This window comes from Zootermopsis nevadensis, unplaced genomic scaffold, assembly GCF_977971745.1.
Source record: "Zootermopsis nevadensis isolate Lab colony 2312 unplaced genomic scaffold, Znev_1.0 Znev_ptg000044l, whole genome shotgun sequence".
NCBI classification, from domain to species: Eukaryota; Metazoa; Arthropoda; class Insecta; order Blattodea; family Termopsidae; genus Zootermopsis; species Zootermopsis nevadensis.
In genome coordinates this window covers 3,102,356-3,115,599 of record NW_028259176.1, presented here as the reverse complement: position 1 = coordinate 3,115,599, position 13,244 = coordinate 3,102,356, and the positions used below count along the sequence as shown (strand labels likewise).

General features: G+C 36.6%; 1 protein-coding gene across 26 annotated transcripts in view; it reads right to left on the bottom strand.

Moving 5' to 3' along the window:
* Nucleotides 1-12,074, bottom strand: part of LOC147871702 (uncharacterized) — a 76,763-nt gene extending 64,689 nt beyond the window's left edge. For 23 of the 26 annotated variants that reach the window (XR_015538425.1, XR_015538424.1, XR_015538426.1 and 20 more), the window contains exons 1-7: nucleotides 11,934-12,074; nucleotides 8,904-9,063; nucleotides 8,319-8,638; nucleotides 6,791-6,921; nucleotides 5,072-5,269; nucleotides 2,551-2,651; nucleotides 221-380 (exon numbers count right to left, since the gene is read on the bottom strand). The gene's annotated coding sequence lies outside the window, so the exon portion shown is untranslated. The remainder of the gene's footprint in view (nucleotides 1-220; nucleotides 381-2,550; nucleotides 2,652-5,071; nucleotides 5,270-6,790; nucleotides 6,922-8,318; nucleotides 8,639-8,903; nucleotides 9,064-11,933) is intronic. The other 3 variants (XR_015538417.1, XR_015538418.1, XR_015538411.1) reach the window with 3 other exon arrangements.
* Between the last annotated feature and the right edge of the window lie 1,170 nt (nucleotides 12,075-13,244).

The following is a 13,244-nucleotide window of genomic DNA, read 5'->3' as shown; positions in this document are numbered from 1 at the left end:
GAGGGCAGCTTAGCCCCCCAACTGCAGAATACCAAAAGAATTAGAGACAGTACATGAGAAATTTTATACACAGAGGAACAAAAGTCATATCAAAATTAAACACCGTCTGTAACAAGCCCTGAAGATGGATAAGGAAGCCAAAACATAACCTTTTATTAAATAGAAGTCGAATGGATATTTCATGTACCTCTTATTACAACCTTATTGTATAGAAGCTCACCTGCGAGACCCTCGCTCGTGGTGTCCGCACATGTAGTCTACTAGTGCGGCCCATGCCAACTGGTTTTCTCTCAGGACTGACATCTCCATCCATCCATCCATCTGGAGTTCTTCCCTTCTTCAGACGACCATTGCTTGAATCACGTTTACGAGAGAAGAATCTATGATAAAATTTATATTTTAAAATAATTCGACAGTTCCAATTACATGTCAATTCTACTTTCAGCTCTTATGTCCATGACTTTGTCCTTCCTATCGAAAAGCAACGACAAGATTCAGAAATATTGGTGGCCGAGAAATAGACATCCTGAACCGAATAAACTTGTCAATGTTGCTCTTGAAGTACCTGCTACATAGGTCACAGTCAAGACAGGTTATTCTACGAGATGTTCTAACTGTGAGATGTTGCAAAATGTGCGACAGAAAGCAGTAGACAGACACGGATCGAGGACGAGTCCGGCAGAGACATAGTGAGGCATTCGCCGAGGTTGGCATGCATCCCTTGGTGAGAGTTTTGAAAAAAAAATTCAAAATTTTTCGAAAAATCAAAAAACGATGGAAATTGTCTGAAAAGCTCACAACACCCAAAAATTTTGAAATTTTTGAAAGTGGAATTTTTCAAAATTTCTTGGTTTTGTGCGCTTTTTGGACAATTTCCAGCGTTTTTTGATTTTTTACATTTTTTTTCAAAATTTTTCGAAAAATCAAAAATGTTTCAAGCCATTAAATTCCAGCCACTACTTTACTGTCCACATCTTTCTCCGACATACTGGTATCTCAAATTATATCTTCGTAAACCGCCTGTGAGTACGATGGCTATTGGTGGTCGGGAGTTTAAATTCATGAAGCCTCGTGGGCCAAATTCAAATTTATTCTGGCATCACAGAAAAGATTTCTGCTGCACTGAGGATAACAATATCCAGGCAGATAAGACGTAAAATATTACCAAGCTTATTATCCCAGATTGAGAAGAAACATAGGAGTAATATTCCTATTAATCAGATATTAACAAACCTTAAATGGAACCTTACGAGGTGAATATATATTTAGAGACAGAATTATTTCACAGTAGAGTAAGAGTGTGATGATGAATCGTAAGTATATTGTTTACCATATGCGTGCAAGCTGTCAACCTTCATTATTTTCCCATCAGACTGCGCCCTGTCTTCCGTTGTTTTCTTAATTAAATTTTTGAGATGATAAACTTGCGTCATATTGTGATAAATATATATTTGTTTAAATCTCGTCCGTCTAATCACAATTTAAAATTTAAACACGGCAATACTTCCAGATAGTTGGAACTCTCAATTCTGGCTGATACAAAAACATTCACCCACACAAAAAGTCATATTAAACACGACGTACATATATAGAACAACTTCGAATATGTTATTAAAATGGAATCTGGAAGAGAACATCATTGATATATGATAAACATCTGACTAAAATACAATAATATATAAAAAAAGTTGCATTTTTAGAAATTATGTTCAAGTTTATATAATTTTAATTTTATACACCTGAAGATAATTCATCTAAGAACTGAAACACGTCGTGAGAAAAAAATGATGTTCTAGTGTAAATCGAATGTTTCGATAGAGAACATCATATGGTATTTTAAATATTTTAAATTTTAAATTGCGATTAGACGGACAAGATTTAAACAAATATAATTAAATTTTGTCAAAATTCTTACAAGAAATCCATCCAGATAAATTCTGGCCTAGTGTACCACTGAAATAGGTTTCTTTTATTTATTTAAGACCATATTAAACACTCCAATGTGATAAGAGTTCATTTCAGATATCAAATCATCATGGAAAATGTGGGCATTTCTGTATCGTGAATTGACAGGAAAAGATCAAAAGTTATTCATACAGCTAACTCAGTCTAGAAATAACTTCACAGACCCTGTGTCGAGGCACGAACAGTCAGGTCGTACAACACGACTACAAAACTGAGGGTTCGGGGCTAAAGAAACCTGAAATAACTGAAAATAAATGTAAAGTAGTTACGTATATAAAGACAGATTTTTACAAAAACTCTACGTTCAGGTAAATGGGTTCATTCTCAAGAACAGAGCTTTCATTTGACATTCTAAGCTTAAAAATGCAATAAATACACTGTATTTTGTAACAAGGATCACTTTATATACACGCGCGTAGACCACGGGAATTTAGATGTCGTACCTAAAACATTAATGGTTTAGTTGTATGCTAGTGGCCAGCTCGAACGCACATAAGCCATAATGCAAGGCCAAGAAAGGTTAATATTTAAATGCTCTCTCTTCCCAGCTTTTATCTCAAATTATTATACACATACAAAAATTACCTTTCTGAAACGATTCATCCCAAGTCCCTGGATCAATCGTGATCAGCGACTTAACAACATCCTCAACCAGCAACGAACGGTCCACCAGTTTCAGCGAGGGCCTGAAATAACATCGAACATTTTCATCAGTACACGCACGGCTCTTTATAAAGAATAAATCGAACCAAACCATTCAACAAATGCCCAAGTTTATACAATTTATACGCAGTAGTCTCTAGTAACTGGTCCCACAAAAACTATCCTTAATCGCCCTGATGACGGAGACAGCACGACCTCCGAAACGTTGCTTAACATCGACCAGACTACACGGCGCAACAACCCAGAAGACGGAAATCTTTATCTTTAATTGAATTTATTGAATACGTAAATATTCGACTTAGAAGCAATCTGATTGGCCATATGATACAAACATATCATTTATTAAATTTTTTATCATTAATATAAAAATGGGACCCTGTGGAACCAAGGGATCACTGTACTTGTATTCAAACATGCAGTTTAAGAAATATTTTATCCAATTTGTTGCTTTACTACAAACAGGATTCAACTGTAACTGCGAGAATAAGAACCAATCACATCACAGACTTCAATAAATTCGAATCCCAATATCAAAAAAAATGTAATCCTGATTCAGCATTATAAAGTTTTTACGTGCACGTGTGTGTACGTATTTTCTCTTTTTTCACAGAGTACAACAAGTTTAACAACATTTTATTAGCAAAACAGAATTCTAATAATATTTTCTATTCTTCTTACAATAATTTAAAAATGTACGTCTGTCATATTCATCTGTGGTCTTAACTGATTCTGTTTTTAGGCAGCGCAGATTATGGTCCATTGCAGGATCTTCATATAATTCCTTTAACTCTGGACCCAACGGGACGATATATTCATTTTTACAAACCTCCCCGAAAGACAAAATCATTACTTGAGGTGATTACCTAAAACTCAAAATTTAATTAACATATACTACAGTAACTTATGAATATACAATCAAATTAGGCCAAACAGATGAACACAAAATTTTTAAGACTCGACACTGACAAAATAAGAATCGTATGGAAAAACACAAGACTAGTAAAAGATTAGCAAAGTTATGTTTTATAATTATGCGCTGTGCTGCTTCCAATTCCTATTTGCACACTTAACACAACGAAATGTCTACAAAGTCAAACTACAGAAGTAAGATTCTACTGCTGTGGGGTCTGTGAATTCTCTTCCATCTTGTGTTCGGATTTCTCGTCGTAAATATCTGAAGAAGATTTGTAGGTCTGAAGTACGTAAAAATACGTAAGGAGGATAAAGCACCATGTCAGAACTGATATAAAATTTACAGATGAGAATTAAAATTCATTTTAATTACAGCAGAATGGGATTCAATGAATTTAAGACAAGCACGCAAAAAACATTACGCAACACTTAAAAATGGATAATCTGAATAACGACGAGAAGAATCTGTTTACGTAAACTATTATAAAATACAGTTTAAAATTATAAATTTAATTATGGCACTAATATCGTATAAGTATTAGGATGAGCAAAGCAGCAAGAACTACTCGCATCGCCGTAGCATGTGATTCCAAGTGAAGCAGATCATAGAAACCCTGTCGCAAGGGCCCTGACATATAATAGTTGTTTCTGGTCCACATGGAGACAGAGGGCGTGAGCTGCACGATAATTGGGCTGGTAGCGGAGCGCGGCGTACAAAGTGAGAATGTGGGCGTGAGAACCGTAAGACAAAAGCCTCTTAGGAAATTCTATTATATTCCAGTGGTATTAATCAGCCGAGGCAAATATTTCGGAAACGCGTACACTACAATATTTATACTCAGATTCTCTACATACGAAACTGTAATCCTGTCACCTTTGAAATGAAACTGCAATGAGCTCTCTAGCCAAATAAGACTCTTATTTGCTACAGATTTCTGGGTTACGCTGGGCGAACTATTACGTTTTTCCTCGAGGTACAGGTTATAATTTGAAAGGCGATCATCCCATAATCAATTATGCTGCAAGGGGCTTTAGTATTTCATCCATTCTGTTAACCTGCCAGAATATCATCTCCAGTGCGTAAGTTCCTTCAACCGCAGTAACAGGCTCTAAAATTAATGACACCAGATTCACTTACTAAATTGTGGGTCGTTAAAGATAAAGCAGTCTTTTTTTTTAAATTCGACGTCTTTCAGATTGTCATTTCTTGAGAGACAAATTTAGAAAATGTTTTCTTTGGGGTATTTTCAAACTATTAGACTAAACATTTTGTAAAACTAAAAGTAAAGCTAAACTGCTACGGGCCACGTAGGTGCTTGGGGGGGAGAGGAGGTGTAGCTCCCACTCGTTCTCAACTCAGGCACTAGACGGAGGCAAGTAGTCAGTGTCACGACCTGGCCGCGCCTTACTCCTGGGGAAAGGACCCCTGGTACCCATTATCTGTCATAGTATCGAATGTGAACAGAAAGGAAGATCGTGTGTGTCCTGCATCATGAATATTTATCGTCCGTCACGAGGTGTTCACATTTACCTCAGCATTCGTTCCGTCTCAATTAATTCCAAAATATCGATGCGTCTGTCTTCTTCTGGAATGTGAAGTGCCGACACGGAAACAGCGTCTTCACACAGCGTACTCCAACCACGAATGTCTGACAGCTTCGGGGCGTGCACTTGCAGAGATTGATTGGGTACTCGTGCCCACTGATGAGGTTTTAAGTCTTGGTGGAAACTTAAAAAAAGAGAGAAACAATGATTTATTAAAAATAAGCATGTGGTCACAAAAGTTCTGGCCGACGGACACATGTTCTGAAGGAACTGTATAAAAATAAGACCTGAAAGTGACTGATTACATTCATTATTTTGCTTTGGTAAATAATAATGTTTTGCAGACTTTTATGTCAGAATATAGAAAATTAAAATAATTTAACGCATTTAGCCAGGTTTAAAAAAATATTGGATGACGTATCTGTTAAATATCACATTTGTAGTTACAGAAAATCCTGTCCATCTCCTCAGTATGTATTAAAGTAACAACACACAATACATATAATAATAATGAAGGAATCTGAAAAATGCCCTACAATCTAGATTATATAAATAAATTATGCAAATGTTAGTGCAAAATTCTGTACTTGGTTTTGTTCTGTAACTAAATTTCTGTCTGCATCTCTTTACAGTGCCGACTCATTTTATGCAGCATATCACTTGAAATAGAAGACTAATCGAAAACCTGTACATGCAGCAAAAAGTCAAAGTGAGACTGGACTCAGGAGACACCAACAGCATTGAGATAGGTAGAGGTGTAAGACAGGGATGCTGCTTTTTAACCTGTATGGGGAATGGCTTGCCAAGGAAGCTCTGGAGGGAACAGGAGACTTCAAAATTGGAGGAAGAGTGATAAAGACTGTAAAGTATACAGACGAATTAGTAGTATTGGCAAAGGAAGAGGAGGAATTACAGAACATGATGGACAAGTTAGTGGAGACAGGTAGAGAGTATGGAATGGAAATCAACATTGAAAAATCAAAGGTAATGAGGATAGCACCGAGAGCAGAACCATTGAACGTTGTAATTGGAAACCAACAGATGGAGAATGTGGAGCATTTCAAGTACTTCGGAAGCATAGTCACGACGGACGCCCTATGCACCAAGGAAGTAAAAGCAAGGATAGCCATGGCCAAGGCAGGTTTCGTCAAGAAGAGGATACTTCTCACTAGCAAGTTGGGCTTGGAGATGAAGAAGAAACTAGTGAAGTGTTACGTATGGAGCAGAGACTTGGACACTCAGGAAGAAGGAACAGAAATACCTGGAGAGTTTTGAAATGTGGTGTTGGAGAAGAATAGAGAAGATCAGGTGGACGGATCGAGTGACCAACGAAGAAGTATTGAGGAGAGTCAACGAGCAAAGATTACACGAAGGAAAGCCAACTGGCTGGGACATATTATGAGAAGGAATGGGTTACTGAGTGACATCATCGAAGGCCAGGTTGAAGGAAAGCGAGGGCTGGGAAGAAGACTGATACAGCCAACCGACGACCTTAAACAAGGAAAAAAGATGACGTTCCAGGAATTAAAGCGAGAAGCCGAGAATAGGGACAACTGGAGAGCTCTGTTTGGGCAGAGCAATGGACCTGTCGTAAGACAGAACACTGAATAATAATAATAATCACTTGAAATTGGTAATGTGACTTAAAACTTGATACCTCTTAAAAGCAACTAGTGTATATAGACCTAACCTAACCTAACCTAACCTGTGGTATAACATGCCTCTCAGAGTTCTGAAGCAGTGCAGCTGAAAGTGGCAGGGTGGTTGATGTCCTACCCAACTCTATCTGCAACACTTCCTTGCTCGTTGCTGCCACAAAGATGTTTCAGGTACCATCTATCAAAACAACGTAGGAGAAGAGAAGTTTACACAGTACGTTCACATTTCCCACTAAACACATCAATAAATTCACAATATCTTTCAGAATATGAATCTAATAATAGCATAACATACGCGTAACATTCCTTCCAATTATAAGAATTCTTGTGAACAATATCTTGAGAAACGTTCGAAGTTACAAAGTACAATTTCCTGATCAATGCGTATTTTACTTCAGCGTCCTGTATGGGTTTTTAAGAGACGTACGCTGTTTTATCAAAACACATGCACATCATAGCATAACACTGTCGGTTTTAAATTGGTCCAGTTGGAGATACACAGATTTATTAAATATTTCAATTTCCCTCAAAAAAACATAATTTATTTCTGCTGCAATCTTGGCAACCTCACCGGGACACCATTTTGTTTGTGGACGTCTCACCCCAAACCGCATAATAAGGGAGAAAAATACTGTAAAGGGACCAACATTTTATAATTTTTATACTACGCTAGAAAACACTACACGTCGGAACATTAAAGAAGTATCATACGCCAAACAATTTCATTACCAAGAGAAATAAAATCCTTCTTTCTCTACATAAAGCTAGATTTTGATAATTTCAGATTAGATTATGAGAATGAGCAATTTCCAATCATAATTTTAAAAATACTTATACTTTGCCCAAATTTTCTTAAAATAAACTCTACTGAAATAATAAATGTCCTTATTCGTTATAGAAATGAAGGGAAATCGTAAGCGTGAAACTGTAATACGTCAAGGATCTATTTTGTTGTTATTAATCGTTAAAAACAAACTTTCTGTTAATACTGTCACATTCCCTGTGATGCCCCTTTGCCTGATGAATCATGAGTCACTTCATCGTAGAGTTCGTCAGCACGGACCACGTAGCAACTCTGACGATCGATGCTATCGTAACAAAACTTAATAGTTTGCTTTCAAATTTCATAATTTCAAAGCTAAAAAGTATTAATACCAGTGAACAACGAGGAGGAGTCTTGTGAACGAGGTAACGAATCCCACCTCATACGTTTGTAACGCAGCCAAGATGGCATTACTGGTTGTGGGGAAATTAGAGGGTATAAAGTTGGTATGGCTTCTAATTGCATGAGAGACATACCAAATTTCGTGATAACACAAAATGAATCTAAAATAATTGGTGGGATGTACACATGTGAACTAAAACCGTGTAATAATAACATAAGACCACCTTTCCTTACAAAAAAGAAAAGCATTCCAATGTTTCTAAATTCAAAAGACTATAAACTTAATTACGTATGCGTAACAGCTCAGTTTTAATTGGAATAAACTTAAATAGTTACTTGTAACGTTACGCAAGCCATCGCTATTTCAGAACGTGGCAAGAAAATTAGAACACAGAGGATTATGTTGTCACCTTTCAATAATTCTGTCATCGTCATCCACAATCATAACAGAAGCCTTGCGGACACTACTCTGATTGAAATCCTTGCTGAAGAAGTGATACTGCGTTGTTACCCAGCCCACGTACACATGAGTCGGGTCCTGTCCAGGGAAGATCCTTACACCACAGAAGTACTCGTTGATGAGTCGAATATCTCGTTGCCAATAGATTCCGCTCCTGAGACAGCTGGGACAGACATTACTTTTGGACTTCTGTCTGGGATGGTAGGTGGAATAATTCTCGAGTCCGTCCGAAAGCAATCTGTTTACTCGTTAATTCATTTATATTTATTACTGAAATAAAATTAGCAGAATATGAAGTAACGCACAACTGAATAAGAGGGCAGCTTAGCCCCCCAACTGCAGAATACCAAAAGAATTAGAGACAGTACATGAGAAATTTTATACACAGAGGAACAAAAGTCATATCAAAATTAAACACCGTCTGTAACAAGCCCTGAAGATGGATAAGGAAGCCAAAACATAACCTTTTATTAAATAGAAGTCGAATGGATATTTCATGTACCTCTTATTACAACCTTATTGTATAGAAGCTCACCTGCGAGACCCTCGCTCGTGGTGTCCGCACATGTAGTCTACTAGTGCGGCCCATGCCAACTGGTTTTCTCTCAGGACTGACATCTCCATCCACAGCTGGTTCGGGAGTTCCTCCCTTCTTCAGACGACCATTGCTTGAATCACGTTCACGAGAGAAGAATCTATGATAAAATTTATATTTTAAAATAATTTGACAGTTCCAATTACATGCCAATTCTACTTTCAGCTCTTATTTCCATGACTTTGTCCTTCCTATCGAAAAGCAATGACAAGATTCAGAAATATTGGTGGCCGAGAAATAGACATCCTGAACCGAATAAACTTGTCAATGTTGCTCTTGAAGTACCTGCTACATAGGTCACAGTCAAGACAGGTTATTCTACGAGATGTTCTAACTGTGAGATGTTGCAAAATGTGCGACAGAAAGCAGTAGAGAGACACGGATCGAGGACGAGTCCGGCAGAGACATAGTGAGGCATTCGCCGAGGTTGGCATGCATCCCTTGGTGAGAGTTCTGAAAAAAATTTCAAAATTTTCGAAAAATCAAGAAACGATGGTAATTGTCTGAAAAGCGCAAAAAACCCAAAATTTTTGAAAAAAATTTGAAAGTGGAATTTTTCAAAAAATTTTGGTTTTGTGCGTTTTTTGATTTTTTTAAAAAATTTAAAATTTTTAAAAATTTTCGAAAAATCAAAAAACGATGGAAATTGTCTGAAAAGCGCACAAAACCCAAAAATTTTGAAATTTTTGAAAAAATTTTGAAAGTGGAATTTTTCAAAAATTTTCGGTTTTGTGCGCTCTTTGGACAATTTCCAGCGTTTTTTGATTTTTCGAAAATTTTGAAGAAATTTCAATTTTTTTTTCAAATTTCACCCCACCTGATGCCATGCAGGACAGATCGCCGTCGGACTGTGTCTGATGTACTGTGACTCTAACAAACGCGGTCTGTGCCTCACACGGTCTCTATAAGCCGAGATGCTGGATGCAACACGTAAGGCAGATACCGAGACGGGCATGGCAGGACACAGGTGATAATTCACTGACTTCTCACCAGTGAAGCTCACGGTCATGCCCAGGGCAGCCTATATGGGATTTGTGGGGGACAAATTTGCATTCGGACTTGTTTTTCCCTGAGTTTTCCAGTTTTTACCTGCAAATATAATTTCACTGACGCTCCATTTTCATTCATGTATCATCTGGGGGTGGCCAATGGTCCAGTTAATAGCCACAGTCCCACAGAGAGACAGTCATGTCATTGTACAATATTCCCAGCTATCATATAAACAATGTTTAATGTGAACCAAATTATTTCTCTGAGAATATTTTAAGCATTCTCTTAATGTTTAATAGCACGTTTTAGTAACAATATAACATTTAATTATTGTGGGCTTCTAACACACTTTCATGCAAATTATGACAATGACTGCCATCTTCATTGCCATGAAAAACTCAAATCTCAGGCACAAATTATTATTATTCTCTATAAAATAAGCAATGTATTGTGTTGTAGGTATAGCATACTTGAAAACATGCATAATCTATGGCAGCAAAATTCACGTGTTCCATTAACGAATTACGTTGCTTTTGTGCACCCATTAGACCATACGTGTCAATGACATTCAGTACTAAAACATGTTTCAAATAAACAAAATATAATTACATAATTACTTTTCTAACAATTTAGGTCCCCTTTCTGGACAATGTAACTGCATGGATGCAGGGAGCATTGATAGTATTTTGGAAATTCTTGACATCTCCAACTCCAAACTAAAGCTTCTTCTTCAAGACGCTCGTTGATACAGCACAGCCTAGATTTCAGATTCTCATGGTATTAAAGATGTGGAATGCAGTCATCTGGTTATAAAATCATATAGCCTTACAGGGGTTCAGAGGAACATAGCACCTCCACCTTCTGAGCAGAAATGTGTATGAATTCCATCTTTAACAAGTGATATGCTCCCCTGGGACATTATTAATTACTTATAAGACTACACGGTGTCACAACCCAGAAGACTTACATTACAAGTACATCCAACAGTGGAAACCGGTCTGTTCAATTCAAACCGTAAGCAGTTACTTTGTCTTAAAGACGTTACATCACCACAAAAAAAGATCGGATTAAGAACGAACTGCCACGAGAGCTTGAACCCACTTCCCTACTTTCAAAACAGTCAAACCTCGTACACCGTTGTAAAACCCAGATGAAAAAGGACAAAACACATTTGTTTAACAAAGAACAGAAACCTATTATGGTAAATAAGTAACAATTTCGCATATGAAATATCACCAAAATTTGAACAGTTCTTATTAAGAGCCAAATAACAATAAAAGATTTGAAAAACAGGAATCAACAAAAGTAAATTCCTTCCAGCTGGTGAAGCTTTACTATCACAGCACATGGTTAAGTATGTTCTTTGATTACTGCAGCCTAATAATCTTGATTTCAATCACCAATGTCTCCCCACATTCTTCTCATGGTTAAGTCAGTGTACGTCAATTCTTGTAATCTAGTGATTTGCCTTAAACCAGCGTTACTTACACAAAGCAATAATATCAATGGTTAAATTTTTTTAAAATTCATCAGTCAAATACTATTAATTTATGTTGTGTGCAGTAACCACGTAAATAAAAACAAATTTTTAAAATAAATTCAATTAGTTACCAATATTTTTTATATAAAATGACCACATGAGTTCTCTTAACATCATAAAGCATATAAATTTAAATTTTCAATCTTTCGGCCTATGACCGTGCCATACTGGAAATATGTTTGATATTAAACGTGCGACAAAAGGCAGTTCCACATTCTTCAAATTAAAACATGTCTTTATGTGCTCGTACTGTTCTGAGACATCACATCATCAAAGTAATATAATATAATTTCATTTTGTGTTAAAACAAATACTTTTCAATCAGATAATATATGCAGTAAGTGTGAAATTCAGTCAACTTCCTTTGCAAAACCACATGTAATTTAACCATGTTTAATAACCAATTCTTAATTATTTTCAGAAGAACCACGAATACCTACCTCGTTCTAATGTACCATTCATTTGTGCATTTTCCAGTTTGTCGTATGTGACAGCGAGCCTCTCCTCGGACGTCTGGATGGTTTATGCTTCAGTTTGCTTGCAGAAGGTTCTGGTGATGCTCCATTCATTATAAGTTCATCTGCTTCAACAGCATCTTCTGAATAACCACGCTGGAGGCCTAATAGAAACAGACTTGAAGTAAGCCAAGACTCTCTTAACTACAGGGTTATTACACAAGACCATATGGCTAGTTCTGAAGCCACGAGTGCGTCATTAAACTCGTTACAAAGAAAGGAAGGTCTTATTAATGGACAAACAGATACCATAAATGGACAAGGCAAGTGCTGCAACCTGTAACTACTGACAAGTGTGAAGACAGTTTCTTATTCCCAGCACCAATGTTAGTTCATGTGTTGCAAATCACTTCTTGAATTGTATTTATAAAATGATTTAATTTATGACTTCTCAGCTCTATAAAGAAACAAGTGTTGATGAGATTTCACTCCTTGGTTTTCCTTCTTTGTCACTTTTCACACACTCAGTTCAATGTAATTTCTCTAGAACAGCATTTTCAGCCCAATGTGGCCATCATCAGGTTCAATTCCCTGCATTGGGGATCATATCCATCGATTAATGTGATTCGTAGTGTATAAATCACATTCTGTATCAGTTATTTCAAAAGGCAGTTTGATTATTAGTCATCAAAATACAACAGAAATGGTCACAGAAGATCTACTGTAAAATAACTTACGAGACATCGCTCTGTAGCTACAGAAATCAAAATAAGGTCATCGCCGACTCTCACTTTCTCACCCAAACTTGAAATTAGCTTATTATTAGTATTCATATGCTGACATAACACAATTTGATTCATCAAATGATCTACTAAATCATTACAGCATTTCCTTAGTCTTCATTTGAAACAATTAAGAATAACTCCAGCAGCTACTGTGACATGATATATAACCAAGTTTTATTATACAATAAAATCCTCTCGAACTATCCACAAGCGTGGAGATGACTAAAGGAAGAACAAGAAAATGTAACTGACTCCTAGGTTGCTTTTATGGTACAGGTATAACATTGTAAAAATGTTAAAATATTGAAAAGAACAGAACTGGCAAGACTGTATAATGTATATTTCTACTATGGTAAATACAACTATATTTCTCAATATTTTCCTTATGCTTCCATAATCAGGGCAATGAGTGATCATCAGTTATGGATCACAACACTTAAACATTTATTTAATTTATAAATTCTATTACCTTTATCATTCGTAACTGAACCCCTTCATCTGTTTGTGGGCC